Below are 17503 nucleotides of genomic sequence, written 5' to 3'. Positions count from 1 at the left end.
TTTGAGAAAGAAGATTGCAGGGATTAATGCAGCTCGCTAGGAGAACAAGTTGGCTCCTTAAATTGCAGTTAACAGCATGAATGCGTTATAATTACAGCGTCACTAGGCAGGCCAGTACAAGAATGTTATAATCAATGCAGAGACAGTAAAGGTTTACAATTTCATTCTTTGAGGGTGGTGTACTGCCTGCACACAGACTATAAAATGAAAATAAAAAAAAGGAAAAACAGTCAGTCCAAAAATTATCACCTTAGTGAATAATCTGCATGGCTACTTTTGTTTTGAAAGGGCATTGTGTGTCTTTGACGGGGCATGTTACTGGTGGAATATCTGGTATAGCAAGTCTGCCACTGATTCGGATTTTTTTTTTAAAACAACCTCATGGCTTTCTATTCCAGAGAACATTGAAAGGATTGCCACTGAATGTCTAAATGATCACCTCATTTCTGAGCTAGAAAGCTTTGCAGTCAAGCCCTAGTTCAGTATCTGGTATACAGAGAAGATGATATGTATTTATACAGCTCCTTACACCATCTCAAGATATCACAAAACCCTTCACAGGCTAGTGAAGTATCTTTTTAAAATCTTAATCACAACTGCAATGCAGGGTAAGTGGCAATTTGTAAGGTACCACATACAGAAATAATTGATTTTGGATGAGGAGGCATTTTTTAATGGAACAGCAGTGGCCTAATGGTATTATCACTAGATTATTAATCCAGAAACTCAGTTAATGTTCTGTGGACCTGAGTTCAAATTCTGCTGTAGCAGATGGTGGATTTTGAATTCAATAAAAAGAATTTGGAATTAGGGGTCTAATGGTGACCATGAAACCATTGTCAACTGTCAGAAAAACCTGTCTGGTTAACGAATATCCTTGAGGGACCAAAATGGGTCATCCTTACCTGGTCTGGCCTATATGTGACTCCAGACCCATAACAAAGTGGTTGACTCTCAACTGCCCTCTGGGCATCAATGAATGAGCAATAAATAGTGACCCAGCCAGAGATGCCCAGGTTCCATGAGTGAATAAAAAAAAGAGAAATAACTATTGTTTAGGTCACAAGGAAAACACACCTATTATTCAAACAGTGCTACAACAAGCAGGGGACAGTTAGATCCTCAATTTAATGTGTCTTCCAATATGGCTGTTGTGTTTTTCCACTATACAAAGGAGGCTGTATTTCAAAAATGTCCATTGGCTAAAAAGTACTTACCTCGAGCGTGTCATTTAATGGATTAAACAAATTTTGATCAACATTTGATTGGAAGTATTGTTCACCAGGTAACCTTCCTGCTCTTCAAGTCAAACCTTGAGATGGTCTCCAGACATTGGAAACAGTTGGATGGGGCCTCAGTTTAGCATTTCATTTGAAGGACAAGACTACCAGTCATCCAGCATTATCTGACAAATGTGCTCAAGTGCTAGACTGTGGCTTAAACCCATAACCTTGTGACCTAAAGGTGACAATGTTTCCAAGTGAGCTAAGCTGGCACTATGATGTGCAGGAATATTGAGGAGTGTGGCATGAATTATAACTTGCATTGCTTAGACTACTGTGTTCGCAGTCTTATGCCTTGAGCACAGATTGAAGACTGTTCATTGTTTCCAGGGGTAAGCAATGGAAATTGACCAGGAAACACAAATCAGCAGTAGGATCTTCATATGAGTGTATGAAAGGGAAGCAAGAGTAGGTCAAATGGCTATAACATATCACCAGGTGGCATAGTAGCTCAGTGGTTAGTACTGCTGTCTCACAGTGATTCGATTCCAGCCTCGGGTGACATTCTGTGTGGAGTTTGCTCATTCACCCCGCGTCCGTGTGGGTTTCCTCTGGGTGCTCCTGTTTTCTCCCACAATCCAAAAGTGTGCAGGTTAGGTGAATTGGCCATGCTAAATTGCCCATAGTGTTCAGGGATGTGTAGGTTAAGTGCATTAGTCAGTGGAAATGTACAGTGGTAGAGTTGAGGAATTGGTCTGGGTGGGTTACTCTTCGGAGGGTCGGTGTGAACTTGTTGGGCCGAATGGCCTGTTTGCACACTGTAGGGATTCTATGATTTAACAAGTTCATAGTTTATCTTCAACCTCAACAAGTTCATATCTGTTCTTCACATGCTGAGATTACATTAGTGTAAAAGCATCCTTAGTCGTGAATATATTCAATAACTAGACAGGATGACAGACTTCTAAAGACTTGAACCCTCTAAATGAAGGGATTTTTCCTTCCTTCTGTCAGAAACTTCTGATTCTTTAACGTGAGTCAAGCGTGTGGTGCTGGAAAAGCAAAGCAGGTCAGGCAGCATCTGAGGATCAGGAGAACCTGCCACTTGGATGCTGCCTGACCTGCTGTGCTTTTCTAGCACCACACTCTCGACTCTGATCTCCAGCATCTGCAGACCTCACTTTCTCTTTTAATGTGAGACAATTCCCCTTAGTTCTGAAGGAGTCTCTGCCCAGGGGAAACAAACTCTCAGCATCCACCCTGACAAGCCTTCTAAGATTGACATAAGTTTCAATGAAATCGTCTCTGATTCTTCTAAATGTCAGAGAATATTGGTCCATTCTGGTCAGTCCCTCCTTCTCAGAACACAATTCTCTCATCCCGGGATTTAATCCAGCGAACTTTTGTTTGACCTCATCTCAGCATATTAGACTTTCAATTGTTATGAGGAAAACACTCCAAGATGAGCAAAGATGAGTGATTTTATTTTTAAAGACATTGTTTATCTGTGGGAGGCATGAGAAACTAATGGAGGGCAGGCACCTTCCCAAATAAATGATGAAAATAAAGGAGAGTTGTCATTGGGCATACCCTCATTGTTTCAAACTTATTATTGATACAGGGAGAAGACTGGACAGTCTATCTTCCTATAAGCATGATGCAGGACAAACAAGAAATGCTTTCATATAAAGGAGACCCAACATTTAGAGTGTCCAATCCCCACCCTGGAGATAAACTACACTGTTCACCAAAGCTTGATCACTTCTATTGTAACATTGTCTGTAGGAAAATAGACAAATCATATTTGTTTTTAGCTAAGGGAGAGTTGCTTTGGGTTTTTTGGAGATCTTTCCAGCATTCCAGTGAGATTTCTTGGCATATCTTTCCAAACTCACCTCATTAACTACCTCTTGTCCAAGTCTAATCCATTTTACCAGACATCATTCCCTTAACCACTTGCCACTGAAAAACTAGTGTCACCTTGCGGCTGTGCTATGTTTTGAAGCCCAATGTACTGGGACAAGCACTGGCAATCCAGATTGCACTGCATCATTCCTGGCATTTTCCCCAGATGTGGCACTCAGAGAAATCGGTGCCCTGTTTTCTGGGCAGGCACCTGGTGGTTCTGGTGGATATAATAATGCATGGACAGGACATCATCTTGCCCAGGATCAGCATTAATGACCTATGCTGCCTCCATGATGTCTCTCTCATTCACTTCGATCCTGAATCTACCACACTCCATTATCAGAACAACTTGCCAATCTGTGGACATCCATTGAAAGACCACCATCAATCACCTGATGAAGGAGCGATGCTCCGAAGCTAGTGTGCTTCCAATTAAACCTGTTGGACTATAACCTGGTGTTGTGTGATTTTTAACTTTGTACACCCCAGTTCAACACCAGCATCTCCAAATCATGACCATTAATTCTGACTGTGCCATATTTGAATGGCAGCTGTGCGCCCAGAAAAGTGTTGGCAGTCCAGTGTTGGCCCTCGCTGGCAATATCATGGCATTGTCACCACAGCAGCCACAAAGCCACACTGCCCACGGCACATAGCCAACATGGCTGACACTCCCTCACAAATACAACCCCATTCTCTCACATTTGTCACTGTAAAATCACTGGGCCACAGAGTTTAACCTTTTCTGTAGCGACAGCCTATCATGGTATAATCACTAAGTAACCATTACTCTTCCCCTAGTTCCCATTGGACAATCCTTGTCCTGTAAAGGTAATCACATAAAGGTGACCAAAGGCAATTTAACATTCAGTGACATCTGCTATCATTGACTGGAACTGAGTGTCAATCAGGTCCTGTCTGCTTTGTAGTGCTCAACACAGTTGAGCTCCATCACAAACAAGGAGAGTTTCCTCCTCATCTTCCTCAGTGTCCACATCCTCCTCCTCTAAAGACTGATCCTGAAGATCCTTGGTATCAGCCACACCACCTTGATGCCTGTCCCATTTGGGTAGAGCACAGGGATGCTGCAGCACATGGTGTCCGGATTGGAGATCCCTTCCCCAGACCAGTCTGTATCTTCACCAGGCCTTTCTTATGCTCCACCACAGTCATGGTCAAGGCCTGGACAGCACTGTATCTGTGATCTGAACTAATTAAGGGATTACACAGTGGAGTCATGAGCCATGGTCACAGTGGGCAGCCCTTGTACCCCAGTAACCAGCCTTGTAAGGCACCTTCAAACATAACAGGTACACAAGAATACTCCTGGACATAGGAGGTCTCGCTACTGCTAAGGTAGTGGGTGCACACCTTGAGGAAGTGGTAATAGTGATGCCAGATCATGTGCACAATAACCGAACTGAATCCTTACTATTAACAAATCCCGCAATGTTGTGCCATGGCCCTCTCAGTGCTCATTCATCTGTGGGTTTATGACTGAGAGATCCCACACAGGTCACCCATCACTCCCTGGAAGGAGTCAGAAGAGATTCAGAACAACTGTCACCTCCACAGCCACTGGGAGAAGATGGCCTCCCACTCTTACAGATTCCACGTCCTCCTCCAGCATCTACCACAGTTCCATCACATTGTCCCAGGATGCACGGAGTCTATGTCAACAATGAAGCTTCCTGATCCAGAGTTGGGGATGAGAAGCTCTGGTCCTACTGTGGATCCTCAAGGGCCATATTACTGTGCCAACTCTCTCAGCTGGGTGGTCCTCAGCGGTCTGCTGCTGCTCCTGGGCTTGCTGTTGGACCAGATCCTCCTACATCTGGAGGAAAGCAGCCACAATAGCCAACATCCCACACCCCACCTCCCCACCCCCCCCCCCCGCCCCCCCCACCCCCCACCCCGTCACCCCACCACGTCTGTGTGCAAGACTCCCAGCTGGAAATGACCTCTGTTGGGAACATGAGGAGAGCAGAAGTGGCAGATCAGTCAGAGGTGGCATCGCCTACTGATGGGGACTGCACACGTTCCTCCACACAGTGTGACATGCTGGGCTCCAATAACAGGAGCCATGCCTTCTCATTCATTTGGCTTCAGCCTCAGCATGGGCACTAACTTGATGAAGGAGCTGCATTGGCGGAGAGGCCAGCTCATTCCATTAAGATCAGAGTATCTGCTATGCAGCAAATCCTTTCTCACCTCAAACACACATCATTCAGAACAGACCATCAATGACAGATGATGATCTCCATTTCCTACAATACTCGTGGAAGCTGCATTAAGTAATGAGTCACTTCTGGCCAATATTGTCCTCATTGTGCATCATTACTGCTAACTTCAGCATCATTGAGATGCCAGTGTTCAATTTGCAAGCCCCAGTGGTGTAGTGAAAATTTCCTTTGACCAGCATTTGAATCTTAAGATGTTTATTCTCCCTGATGAAATGGTTACAAATAAAATGGAGCTAGAGTCTGCTTCAGGTATTTTGCCCCTTTCCCTTCAATGTGCCAGAGAGATGTGGATCCCACTCATTCACCCATCAATGTGACACTGACCCTGCTCAGCCTGGGCACTGTCCCTGTCATTTCCCAGACATATTTCACTTTTAGACAATAGGAAGTGATGCATGGAATGAAACTCATGGTATACGTTTTCAGTGCTAGTCCCTGCCTGGTTGCCATGTAACGCCCCCGCTTCTTGGCAACCTCATACAACTCCTGTGGACCATTTGCACCCATTCTCCTCCATTCAGAGACTCACCTCATTGACCCTCACCTCCTTCTGTCCTCACTGCCCCCTGAACTCCGACATTCTACCTTAATAATGCCCAGCTTGCTCCTCCATGTTCTCCTTGTTGGGAGCACAGCTGTGGTCACTGCCAATAGCATCCCCTGCTGAAGCCTAGCATTGCTGTTCCTCCTGCCCCACACTCTCTAGAATTTTCCTCATCACTGTGCTTGACACCACCTCTACAAATGCCTCTATTTTGACCCCTAGCCTTCACTCCTCTCAATCACCTGCTGCCTATAAAGCAGCCCTTTACACCTTCTTGAACAATGAACAGACACAGTGTACTTGTCCCCAGCTCTCTGATTGAGTTCGACAAGCAGCCCCCACACATGATGGACCAGACCGCTGTGTTTGCAGCTCCCTCATTGATGACACATCACTCCCTAGATTGTCAACACTGGCTGTACAGGACTGACCACTGCCCGGACTGTGCTTGGACAGATCCCCTGGCTGTAAATGGTCCAAGTGGACAACATAGTCCAACCCCTTGGACTGTGTATGGATTGTGCCTGTGACTGATGGCACCGGGACCCCCTTACAGACAGCAGCACCCCCTCTCTTGAGTGGACTGAGGACTGGCTCCCATCCACTTTCCGACAGGGCCTTGTGTTTGAATACATGTGTTTGGTGTGTTTGCCGCACAGTCAGCTGGCACATGCTGTAGGTGTTAGATCGATGTCTCGGTGTGCTGTTCATAAAAACAGCTCCTTCCACTCATTCCCCCAGCCCCAGCCACATCCCTAATGACAAGTAACCTCTCTGTGTGGCTGCAATAAAGAGCATGGCCATATGACAATACTGACAGCCCTTGGCTCTGACTAACAGGCGTGGGATGGGATGGCAAGGCAAGAATGCTGCCAGCTAGCAGTTGGTGCAAGAAGAGAGCACTAAGGGAGTCAGCAAGCAGCCCTGAGTTGCAGCCTGGCTCAGTCCATGAATTGGGGGCCTGACCCTGTGTGGAGTGGCCATCTAGCTGGTTACTGATGCATCCTGTAATATGGGTCTGTACTTCCTCAGCATGCTGTTGGAGGGTGACGGAGCTCAGAGAGGCATTATCATGAGGATTGTGAGGAGTTGGCAAATGTCTGAAGCCAGTGCCCATGGATGAGGAGTATATGTGGCTGGTGCCCATGGACCGTGCCAATAGATGCTGTTTGCTGCTGAGCAACATGGGTGCTCCTCACAACCCATGATGAGCTGACCTCATCAGGAATCTGCTGCCACTTTCAGGTGGAGAATTCTCCATGTCTTACTTGTTCAGTGTGTTCAGTAAGATAGGAAGCTGAATGTCAGGAAGGTGAGTCACAACATTAATAAGACATTTAGCATCAATAATCACCTTTAATTGACAATTCCCCACTGCCCACAGGAAATGTGCCTCACATTCAGCAAGAACAGAACAGTGAGTTATTCCCTACATTGGGATAGGCCTTGCCAAGCATCTCACCCAACATTGCTACTCAGCTCACCAACGCCCACATATTCCTATCATATCCTAATCTCTATAAACTGTGAATGAATTGCTTGATGTGAGATTGTGCTCTCTGAAGTTCAGTGCTGTTTCTGAGTTGTTCAGACGAGGGAGGTTGCAGTTTTGATGCCTATTATATGTTCGGTAGCTCAACACAGTCAGAGCAGTACAACTGGATTCGACATTCTTTGGTTAAGAAAGAAGAAATTGAGCCAGTATTCCTTTCTCCTGCAGTGTGTGTGTGTGTGTGTGCGTGCGTGCGTGTGTGGACTGTGGTGCTGGAAAAGCACAGCAGGTCAGGCAGCATCCAAACAGCAGGAGAATCGATGTTTCCTGATGAAGGGCTTATGCCCGAGGCGTTGATTCTCCTGATCCTCAGAAGCTGCCTGACCTGCTGTGCTTTTTCAGCACCGCACTCTCAACTCTGACCTCAAGCATCTGCAGTCGTCACTTTCTACTGTGCGTGTGTCTGTGTATGTGTCTGTGTCTATGTGGTATATGTATGTGTGTACACATCTGTATTTTTAAACCCCTCCATCATCTTGCCTTCATGTTTCTCTGTAATTCACCCACAGTCATCTGAAATGTTTGCACTCCTGACTTCTTGAGCAGCTCATACTTTAATCACTTCACATTTGAGGGGTGCACCACCTGTGGTTCTGTAATTCTGTCCTTAAATCCCTTTGCCCTTACTTCTCTTCCTTTATTTAAGACAGTCCGTAAAACCTCCCTCTTCGACAACGTTTTTGGTTAAGTGTGTCAATATCTCCTTTTGTGATTTGGTGTCACATTATGATTTATGAAGTGTAGTGCAATGCTTTATTCGATTAAAGGTGTGATATAAATCCAAGTTTTTGTTGTTGGTCTCTGATGCTCATTGAGTAGTTTCTTGGACCCCACTCCAAAGCTCCCATATATAGGATCACCATTAGAGTGTTTTATGTAAGAGGATCTCAGCATGAATGGAACATGTGTCAATCTCTTTCAGAATGGAAGGAAGAGTAATGGAAAGGTAAAGATTGTAGGCAGCATTGTCCTCTATTCATAGAGTTTGGAGGAGGGAAACCCAAGGCCAATGAAGTTGGAAAATCCAACTAGATCTTCTAGCAATCAGGCAACTGATTAGCTGCCACCGGGCTTTCTACTGGAATCAGGACCAGACACAAAATAAACCTGGCTGCCAAGAGCTACCAGCCAATCAGAAATCCAGCAGCTTCAGAGCTCAGCAGTGCCGCAGTGAAGTTGTGGCTACTGCCAGTACAACACCCTCCAGACTCCCAGCTTGAAGGACTGTCCACAGGAAAGGTAAATGTCACTGAGGAGAGATTCAGGTGGGTGGCTGTTTCTGGGGTTGGGTGTTGAGTGGAGTGGGAGTTGAAAACGTGAACTCTCAGTGGCTACTCTCCTATACCATGTCCAATTCCTCAATCGTGCACTCCTGAGTGTCACCCTACCCAAACCCAACTGATAACATTCCCACATTAGTTAACCAAATGGGTTGGCTTCCATAGTTTGAAGTGATTGCAGTTAAGGTGGGATAAAACCCTTAAGTGGTCATTCATCAACTACTTAAGGGCTTTCATTGGCAGTCGGGCAGGGAGACAGAGTTTGAGCCTTCACGCCCAGAACTTAATTAAGACAAAGTTGGTACCGTGCCAAAGTTGTTAGCTGCCAAATCCTACATAATCCTGCCTCCAGGTCCAACACGTCTATGGTTCTATAACTCTATTTCACCTGGTGAAGTTACTCAGTAAATGACTCAATTTGTTAATCACATGGCTGTCCTGTGACTAACATAGACAATGACTCCTCTACCTCCGTTCCAAATATAAATGCTGCTGGATCAAATAGAGCAATGCAATAAATGATGGTTGAAGATAGGTTTGCCAATTGCACTTGTGATGAATGCTGTGAGGGGTCTATACCTTCTATGTGAAACTTTACAGAACATTGGTAAGGCCACAGCTGGAATACTGTGTGCTGTTCTGGTCCCCACACTATAGGAAGGTTGTGATTGCACTGAATCGGGTGCAGAAGAGATTCACTAGGATGTTGTCTGGGATGAAAAATCGCAGTTACAAGAAGAGACTGGGTTTGTTTTCCTTGGAGCAGAGGAGGCAGAGAGGGGATCTGATTGAGATATACATAGACAGTATACATAGAACGTAGAACGTTACAGCGCAGTACAGGCCCTTTGGCCCTCAATGTTGTGCTGACCTGTGAAATTAATCTGTTACCCAGCTAACCTACACTGTTCCGTTATTATCCACATGTGTGTCCAATGCCCATGTAAGTGCCCTTGACATCGGTGAGCAAGCAGGCCACTCCATGCCCCTACTACTCTCTGAGTAAAGAAACGACCCCTAATATTTGTCCTAAATCTACCACCCCTCAATTTAAAGCTATGTCCCCTCGTATATAGCCATCACCATCCAAGGAAAAAGGCTCTCACTGTCCACCCTGTCTAACCCTCTGATTATCTTATACATCTCGATTAAGCTGCCTCTCAACCTTCTTCTCTCCAACAAAAACAGCCTCAGTTCCCTCAGCCTTTCCTTGTAAGACCTTCCTTCCATACCAGGCAATATCCTAGTAAATCTCCTCCGAACCCTTTCCAAAGCTTCCACATCCTTCCTATAATGCTGTGACCAGAACTGCCCGCAATACTCCAGGTTCGGCCTTACCAGTGTCATGTACAGCTGAAGCATGACCTCGTGGCTCTGAAACTCAATCCCCATATCAATAAACACCAACACACTATATGCCTTCTTAACAACCCTATCAACCTGAATGGCAACTTTCAGGGATGCACCTGGACAACAAGATCTCTCTGTTCATCTATACTGCCAGGAATTTTACCATTAGCCCAGTATTCTGCATTCCTGTTATTTCTTCAAAGTGGACTATCTCACACTTTTCCGCATTAAGCTCCATTTGCCACTTCTCAGCCCAGCTCTGCATCTTATCTATGTTCCTCTGTAACCCACAACATCCTTTGGCACAATCCACAACTCTGCCTACCTTAGTGCCATCTGCAAATTTACTAACCTATCCTTCTACTCCCACATCCAGATCATTTATAAAAATGACAAACAACAGTGGCCCTAAAACAGGTCCTTGCAGCGTACCGCTGGTAATTTAGCTCTAGGAAGAACATTTCCCATCAACCATCACCCTCCGTCTTCTTTCAGCTAGAAAATTTCTGATCCAAGTCGCTAAATCACTTTCAATCCTGAAACTCTGTACTTTGTGCAATGGCCTACTGTGTGGAACCTGATCAAAAGCCTTACTGAAGCCCATATACACCACATCAACCACTTTACCCTCATCCACCTGTTTCGTCACCTTCTCGAAGAATTCAATAAGGTTAGTTAGGCATGACCTATCCATCACAAACCTGTGTTGACTATCTCTAATCAAATTATTTCTTTCCAGATGATTATAAATCCTATCTCTTATAACCTTTTCCAACACCCTACCCACAACCGAAGTAAGGCTCACTGACCTATAATTACCAGGATTGTCCTGAGTCCCCTTCTTAAACAAGGGAACAACATTTGCTATCCTCCAGTCTCTGGCATTACTCTTGTCAACAATGATGGCATAAAGGTCAAAGCCAAAAGCTATGCAATCTCCTCCCTGGCTTCCCAGAAAATCCGAGGATAAATCCCATCTGGCCCAGGAGTCTTATCTATTTTCAGATCTTCCAAAATTGCTCAAACCTCCTCGTTGTCAACTGCAATCCCATCTAATATGTAGCCTGTATCTCTGTATTGTCAATAACATTGCCCTTTTCCAATCTGAATACTGACGAAAAGTATTCATTAAGCTCTTCCCCTATTGTCCTCAGATTCCACACACAACTTTCCACTACTATCTTTGATTGGCCCTAATCTTAATGTAGCTATTCTTTTATTCCTGATATACCTATAGAAGGCCTTAGGGTTTTCCTTGATCCTATCCGCCAACAACTTCTCATGTCCCCTCCTGGTTCTTCTTAGCCCTCTCTTTAGATATTTTCTGGCTAACTTATAACTCTCAAGCTCTCTAACTGAGCCTTCACACCTCATCCTCACATAAGCTTTCCTCTTCCTCTTGACACGAGCTTCAATTTCTTTAATAAACCATGGCTCCCTCTCTCGACAACTACCTCCCTGCCTGATAGGTATATACTTATCAAGGACCCGCAGTAGCTTTCCTTGAATAAGCGCCACATTTCAAGTGTGTCGATCCCCTGCAGTTTCCTTCCCCATTCTATGCATCCTAAATCTTGCTTAATCACATCATAATTGCCTTTCCCCCAGTTATACCTCTTTCCCTGTGGTATATACCTATCTCTGCCCATTGCTACTGTAAACGTAAGCAAATCGTGGTCACTATCGCCAAAGTGCTCACCTACCTCCAAATCTAACACCTGGCTGGGTTCATTCTCCAGTACCAAATCCAATATGGCATTGCCCCTTGTTGGCCTGTCACCCATTGAACAAAAAACTGATCCATCTAAACTTCTTGAACTATAGTATCCCCAGTCAATGTTTGGGAATTAAAGTCCCTCATAACAACTACCCTATTATTCTCGCTCCTATCGAGAATTATCTTTGCTATCCTTTCCTCATCCCTGGAATAATTCAGAGGCCTAGAGAAAGCTCCCAATAGGGTGACCTCTCCTTTCCTGTTTCTAACCTCAGCCCAAACGACATCAGTAGATGAGTCCTCAAACGTTATCTCAGATATTGTGATACTACCTTGATTAACAATGCCACCCCCACCCCCCCCTTACCATCTTCTCTGTTCTTACTGAAACATCAAAATCCTGGAATTTGCAACAACCATTCCTGTCCCTCCTACAGCCATATCTCTGAAATGGCCACAACATCAAAATCTCAGATACAAACCCATGCTGCAAGTTCACCCACCTTATTCTGGATGCTCCTGGCATTGAAGTACACACATTTCAAACCAAAACCCTGATTGCCGGTGCCCTCTCACGACGTTATAAACCTATTCCTGATCTCACTACTCTCAACCTCCTGTACACTGGAACTACAATTCAGGTTCCTATCCCCCTGCTGCATTAATTTAAACCCCCCCTGGAGAGCAATAGCAAATTTCCCCTCCTCAGAATATTGGTATCCTTCTGGTTCAGGTGAAGACCATCCTGTTTGTAGAGGTCCCACCTTCCCCAGAAAGAGTTCCAATTATCCAAGAATCCAAAACCCTCCCTCCTGGACCATCCCTGCAGCTACGTGTTCAGCTCCGCTCCCTCCCTGTCCCTCACTTCACCAGCACATGGCACGGGCAACAAACCAGAGATAACAACTCTGTATGTTCTAGCTCTAAGCTTCCACCCTAGCTCCCTGAATTTCCGCCTTAAATCCCCACCTTTCTTCCTACTTATGTCGTTGGTGCCTATGTGGACCATGGCTTGGGGCTGCTCTCCCTCCCCTTCAAGGCTCCCAAAAACACGATCAGAGACATCACAAACCCTGGCACCTGGGAGGCAACACACCAATCATGAATCTCTCTCGTTCTCATAAGATCTCCTGTCTGTCCCCCTTACTATGGAGTCCCCAGTGACTAAAGCTCTGCTCCTCTTCCCCCTTCCCCTCTGAGCGACAGGGACAGACTCTGCGCCAGAGACCTGTGCCCCATTGCTTACCCCTGGTAAGTCATCCCCCCCAGCAGTATCCAAAACGCTCTACTTGTTGAGGGGAATCACCACAGGAGATCCCTGCACTGCCTGCTGGTTCCCTTTCCTACTCTGATGGTAACCTACCTTCTTTATGTGGCTGTGGAGTGACTACCTCCCTGTAATTCCTCTCAATAACCCCCTCTGCCTCCCGAATGATCCGAAGTTCATTCAGCTCCAGCTCCAGTTCCCTAACACAGTTCTCGAGGAGCTGGAGTTGGGTACACTTCCCACAAATGAGGTCAGCAGGGACACTAGAGGTGACCCTTACCTCCCACACACTGCAGGAGGAGCATTCAACTGCCCTGACCTCCATTCACACTATTCTAAAGTCGCAAATAGACTGCTGAAAAAAATGAAACACAAAAGAAACCATTTGTCACTTACTGACTGATGCACAGAGCATTTTTTTTGGTTAGAGGAGGAGGATGGGTGGGAGACATTACCTGAGTAGTTTTTCGGGTAAAGCAACCACTCAAATATGTCACGTCGTGACCTCTCCACCTGCCTCCAAGACCTGAACAAAGTCTAAACTGAAAGTAAGTAATTTAAATTGTGAGAATCTCCTCCCCATGGCAGACATGTCTAAGATGAGAGTTTTAAGATGAGGAATAAGTGGTTCAGAGGAGATCTGAGTTGTTGGTGGAAATATGAAATGTGTTGCCTGAGACGGTGGTGGAGGCAAGTACGTACGGAACACTTAAGAAGTATCTGGATGATCACGTAAAATGTAAGGGAATTGTAGGCTGTGGACCAAGTGCAGGTAAATGGGATTAGTGTAGTTTGGTGTTTGTTGGTTGGCATAGACGTGGTGAGCTGTTTCTATGCTGGATGTAAGGTGACTGGCTTATATTGTGTTACTGTTTACTAATAGCACCCTGAGCTTCCATTAGGAAGGTTGCAGGTTCAAGAATTCGAACTGAGAGTCTATTTGTATTTGTGGTGTTGCTAAAGTCAGCAGGAGTCCTGCCAGCAAGCATCATTTTGGTACAACAAACAAAGGTAGGGCTTATCTAATTAGTAGTCGAGCCTTGGGTGGTGTTGTGGAACAGAGAGACCTAGGGGTGCTGGAACATAAATCTTTATACTTTGCCTTACATATGGATAGGGTGGTTAAAAAGGCATTTAGCACGCTTGCCTTCATTGCTCAGTCCTTTGAGTATAGGAGTTGGGAAGTCATGTTGAAGTTGTACAGGACATTGGTAAGGCCTTTTCTGGAATACTGTATCCAGTTTAAGTCAACCAGTTATAGAAAGGATATTATTAAGCTGGAGAGGGTACAGAAGAGTTTTACCAGGATGTTGCCAGATATGGAGGGTTTGAGTTATAAAGAAAGGCTGGACAGGCTGGGACTTTTTTCACTGGAGCGTAGGAGGTTGAGAGGCAATCTGATAGAAGTTTATAAAATAATGAGAGGTATCGATATAGTTGATGGTAGTTGTCTTTTCCGTAAGATAGGGAACTTCAAGACTGGGAGCACATATTTAAGGTGAGAGGAGGGAGATTTTAAAAAAACATAAGAGGCAAATTTGCTACACAGAGGGTGATTCACGTGTTGAATGAACTTCCTGAGGAAGTGGTGGATGTGATTACAATTACAACATTTAAAAGACATTTGGATGGATACATGAATAGGAAACGTTGGGAGGGATATGGGCCAGGAGCAGGCTGATGGGAATAATTTTTGTGAGATTATGTTCAGCATGGACTGGTTGAACTGAATAGTCTGTTTCCATGCCATATGACTCTGTGACTCTATGACTCTATCTCCAGAATACATGATTATTAGATCAGATGAACTGGCTATTTAACACTTTTTAATGGGATCTTGCTCTGTATTTTGCAGGTTAGTAATTGACAGTGAAATATCTTGGGCCATCTGAAGGGCATGAAAGGTGATATATCACTGCAAGTCCATTCTTATTTCATTTGTTTCCCTGATTGAGAGAGGTAAAACACTAGATTTCAGTATCAGAGCATGGGACAAGCCATTTAGAATTAAGATGCAGAGAAATACATTTGCTCAAAGTATTGTGAATCTTTGGAATCTTCTACCGCAAACTGTTGGGAATGTGAAGTCAGTGAATATATGCAAGATAGAGGGAGATACATATTTAGATACTGAGTGGATTAAACAATTTGGTGATAGTGCAAGAAGGTATAGCTGAATACCAGCTTTGATCTTACTACGTGGCAGAACAAGGGGCCAAATACTCTGCTCGTCTTCCTATTTCTTATATATTGTGAAAAGACTTAACTTTATATGTGAGTACTTATGGTACAATCTAAGTGATATTAAATTACAGTATGCACTTAAATGTTGAGTAGTGTGGGTGTTAGTAGTCATTTGAAGAGCCAAATTACAGTGTGATTGACATTTTTTTTCTTTTCTATTGTTCATGCAAAAATCCCAAGCAATCAGGCATTTAGCAAGACGCCTTTATCAAGCCTCTGGCATGTAATGTTCCAGGGAACTAGGAGAGATTCTTCTGGGTCCTATTAACTGAGAGTGCCGAACAATGTTACAAAAATTGTGCAATGAGTCAGCGTGAAAGTCGGCACAACTTCTCTACACAGTTGCAAAGTGTGAGCACTAATCCTTTACTTAGACCTTGAAAATGTTTCAGCTTTCTTTTGGGTTTCATTTTATCATATTTCAAAAAAAACTAAACGACTGTTTGTTGCATTTCTGTTTTGAAACAGTAATGTCTCTTCCCATCCTCTAAAACTTCACAAAACTATAGGCATTTGTGTCAATATTTGTGGATGTAAAATCATTGGCAGTGTTTGAACTCGCAAATATCTTTCTTAATTTACATTCCACAACAGAACCATTAAAAGCACCACTTCCTCTTGCTGAATGGGATACAATTATCACGTTCATGCTCCCTGTTAAAACAAACAAGATAAAATGCAGAAGCAAAATAATGTGGCTGCTGGAAATCCAGAGAAAAAAAACAAGAAATAAGATTGGAAATAGTCAGCAGGCGAGACAGCATCTATAGAGAAAGAAACAGAGTTATCATTGCAGCTCAATGACCTTTTGGGGGAAAATGATGAGTTTTAAAAAATTCATTCATGGGATGTGGCATCGCTGGCTGGACAAACATTCATTGCCCATCCCTCATTGCCCAGAGGACAGTTGAGAGTCAAAACATCATTGTGGGTCTGAAGTCACACGTAGGCCAGACCAGGTAAGGATGGCAGTTTCCTTCCCTAAAGAGGTTTAGTGAACCTAAGATGGATTTTCCCCCAACAATCAGCAGTGAATTCATGGTTAGACTCATAATTCCAGGTGCTTTTGTATTGAATTCAAATTACACTACCTGCCATGGTGGAATTCAAACTCAGGTCCCCAGAACACTACCTGGGTCACTGAATTAACATTCCGGCGATAATGCCACTGGGCCATCACAACATACATGATAAGGCACCCTGATTCATCAAGTTGGGGTGCTGTGCTGAATGGACGCAGTGAGCAGGAGAATTGACATTTCGGGCAAGGGCTCATGCCCGAAACGTCGATTCTCCTGCTCCTGCTCACTTTAGGAAAGATGTGGAAGCTTTGGAGAGGGTGCAGAGAAGATTTACCAGGATGTTGCCTGGAATGGAGAATAGATCGTACGAGGGTAGGTTGAGAGTTCTCGGCCTTTTCTTGTTGGAACGGCGAAGGATGAGGGGTGACTTGATAGAGGTTTATAAGATGATCAGAGGAATAGATAGAGTAGACAGTCAGAAACTTTTTCCCCGGGTACAACAGAGTGTTACAAGGGGACATAAATTTAAGGTGAAGGGTGGAAGGTATAGGAGGGATGTCAGGGGTAGGTTCTTTACCCAGAGAGTGGTGGGGGCATGGAATGCGCTACCCGTGGGAGTGGTAGAGTCAGAATCATTGGCGACCTTTAAGCAGCATTTGGATAGGTACATGGATGGGTGCTTAATCTAGGATAGAAGTTCGGCACAACATCGTGGGCCGAAGGGCCTGTTCTGTGCTGTATTGTTCTATGTTCTATGTTCTATGTTCTATGGATGCAGTGTCTTCCCCGGAACTGTCAGCTCATGATGGACAAGGCTTCACTGACAGGATTGTCAAGCCTGCTCTTCTTCCAGCCGAATAAAAGCAAAATACTACAGATGCTGGCGATCTGAAACAAATGCACAGAATGTTGGAGAAACTCAGCAGGCCTGGCAACACCTGTGGAGAGAGAAACAGAGTTAACTTTTTAAATCTTCTGCCAGTTGTGAAGAACAGTCAAACATGATTCAAAATGTTTGTGTCTATTTATATCCTCAAACCATTGCACAATCTCTCCAGAGACCACACACATATAGTAACAGCTACTGGGCAAGCAGATACATTTTTTTTGTCCCATTTGGCTCCTTTTAGCTGGGCAAATCATGACCCAATCA

The sequence above is a fragment of the Chiloscyllium punctatum genome, chromosome 38 (genome assembly GCF_047496795.1).
Source record: "Chiloscyllium punctatum isolate Juve2018m chromosome 38, sChiPun1.3, whole genome shotgun sequence".
Classification (NCBI taxonomy): Eukaryota; Metazoa; Chordata; class Chondrichthyes; order Orectolobiformes; family Hemiscylliidae; genus Chiloscyllium; species Chiloscyllium punctatum.
The sequence above is the reverse complement of the archived record's forward strand: the minus strand, read 5'-3'. Positions refer to the sequence as shown.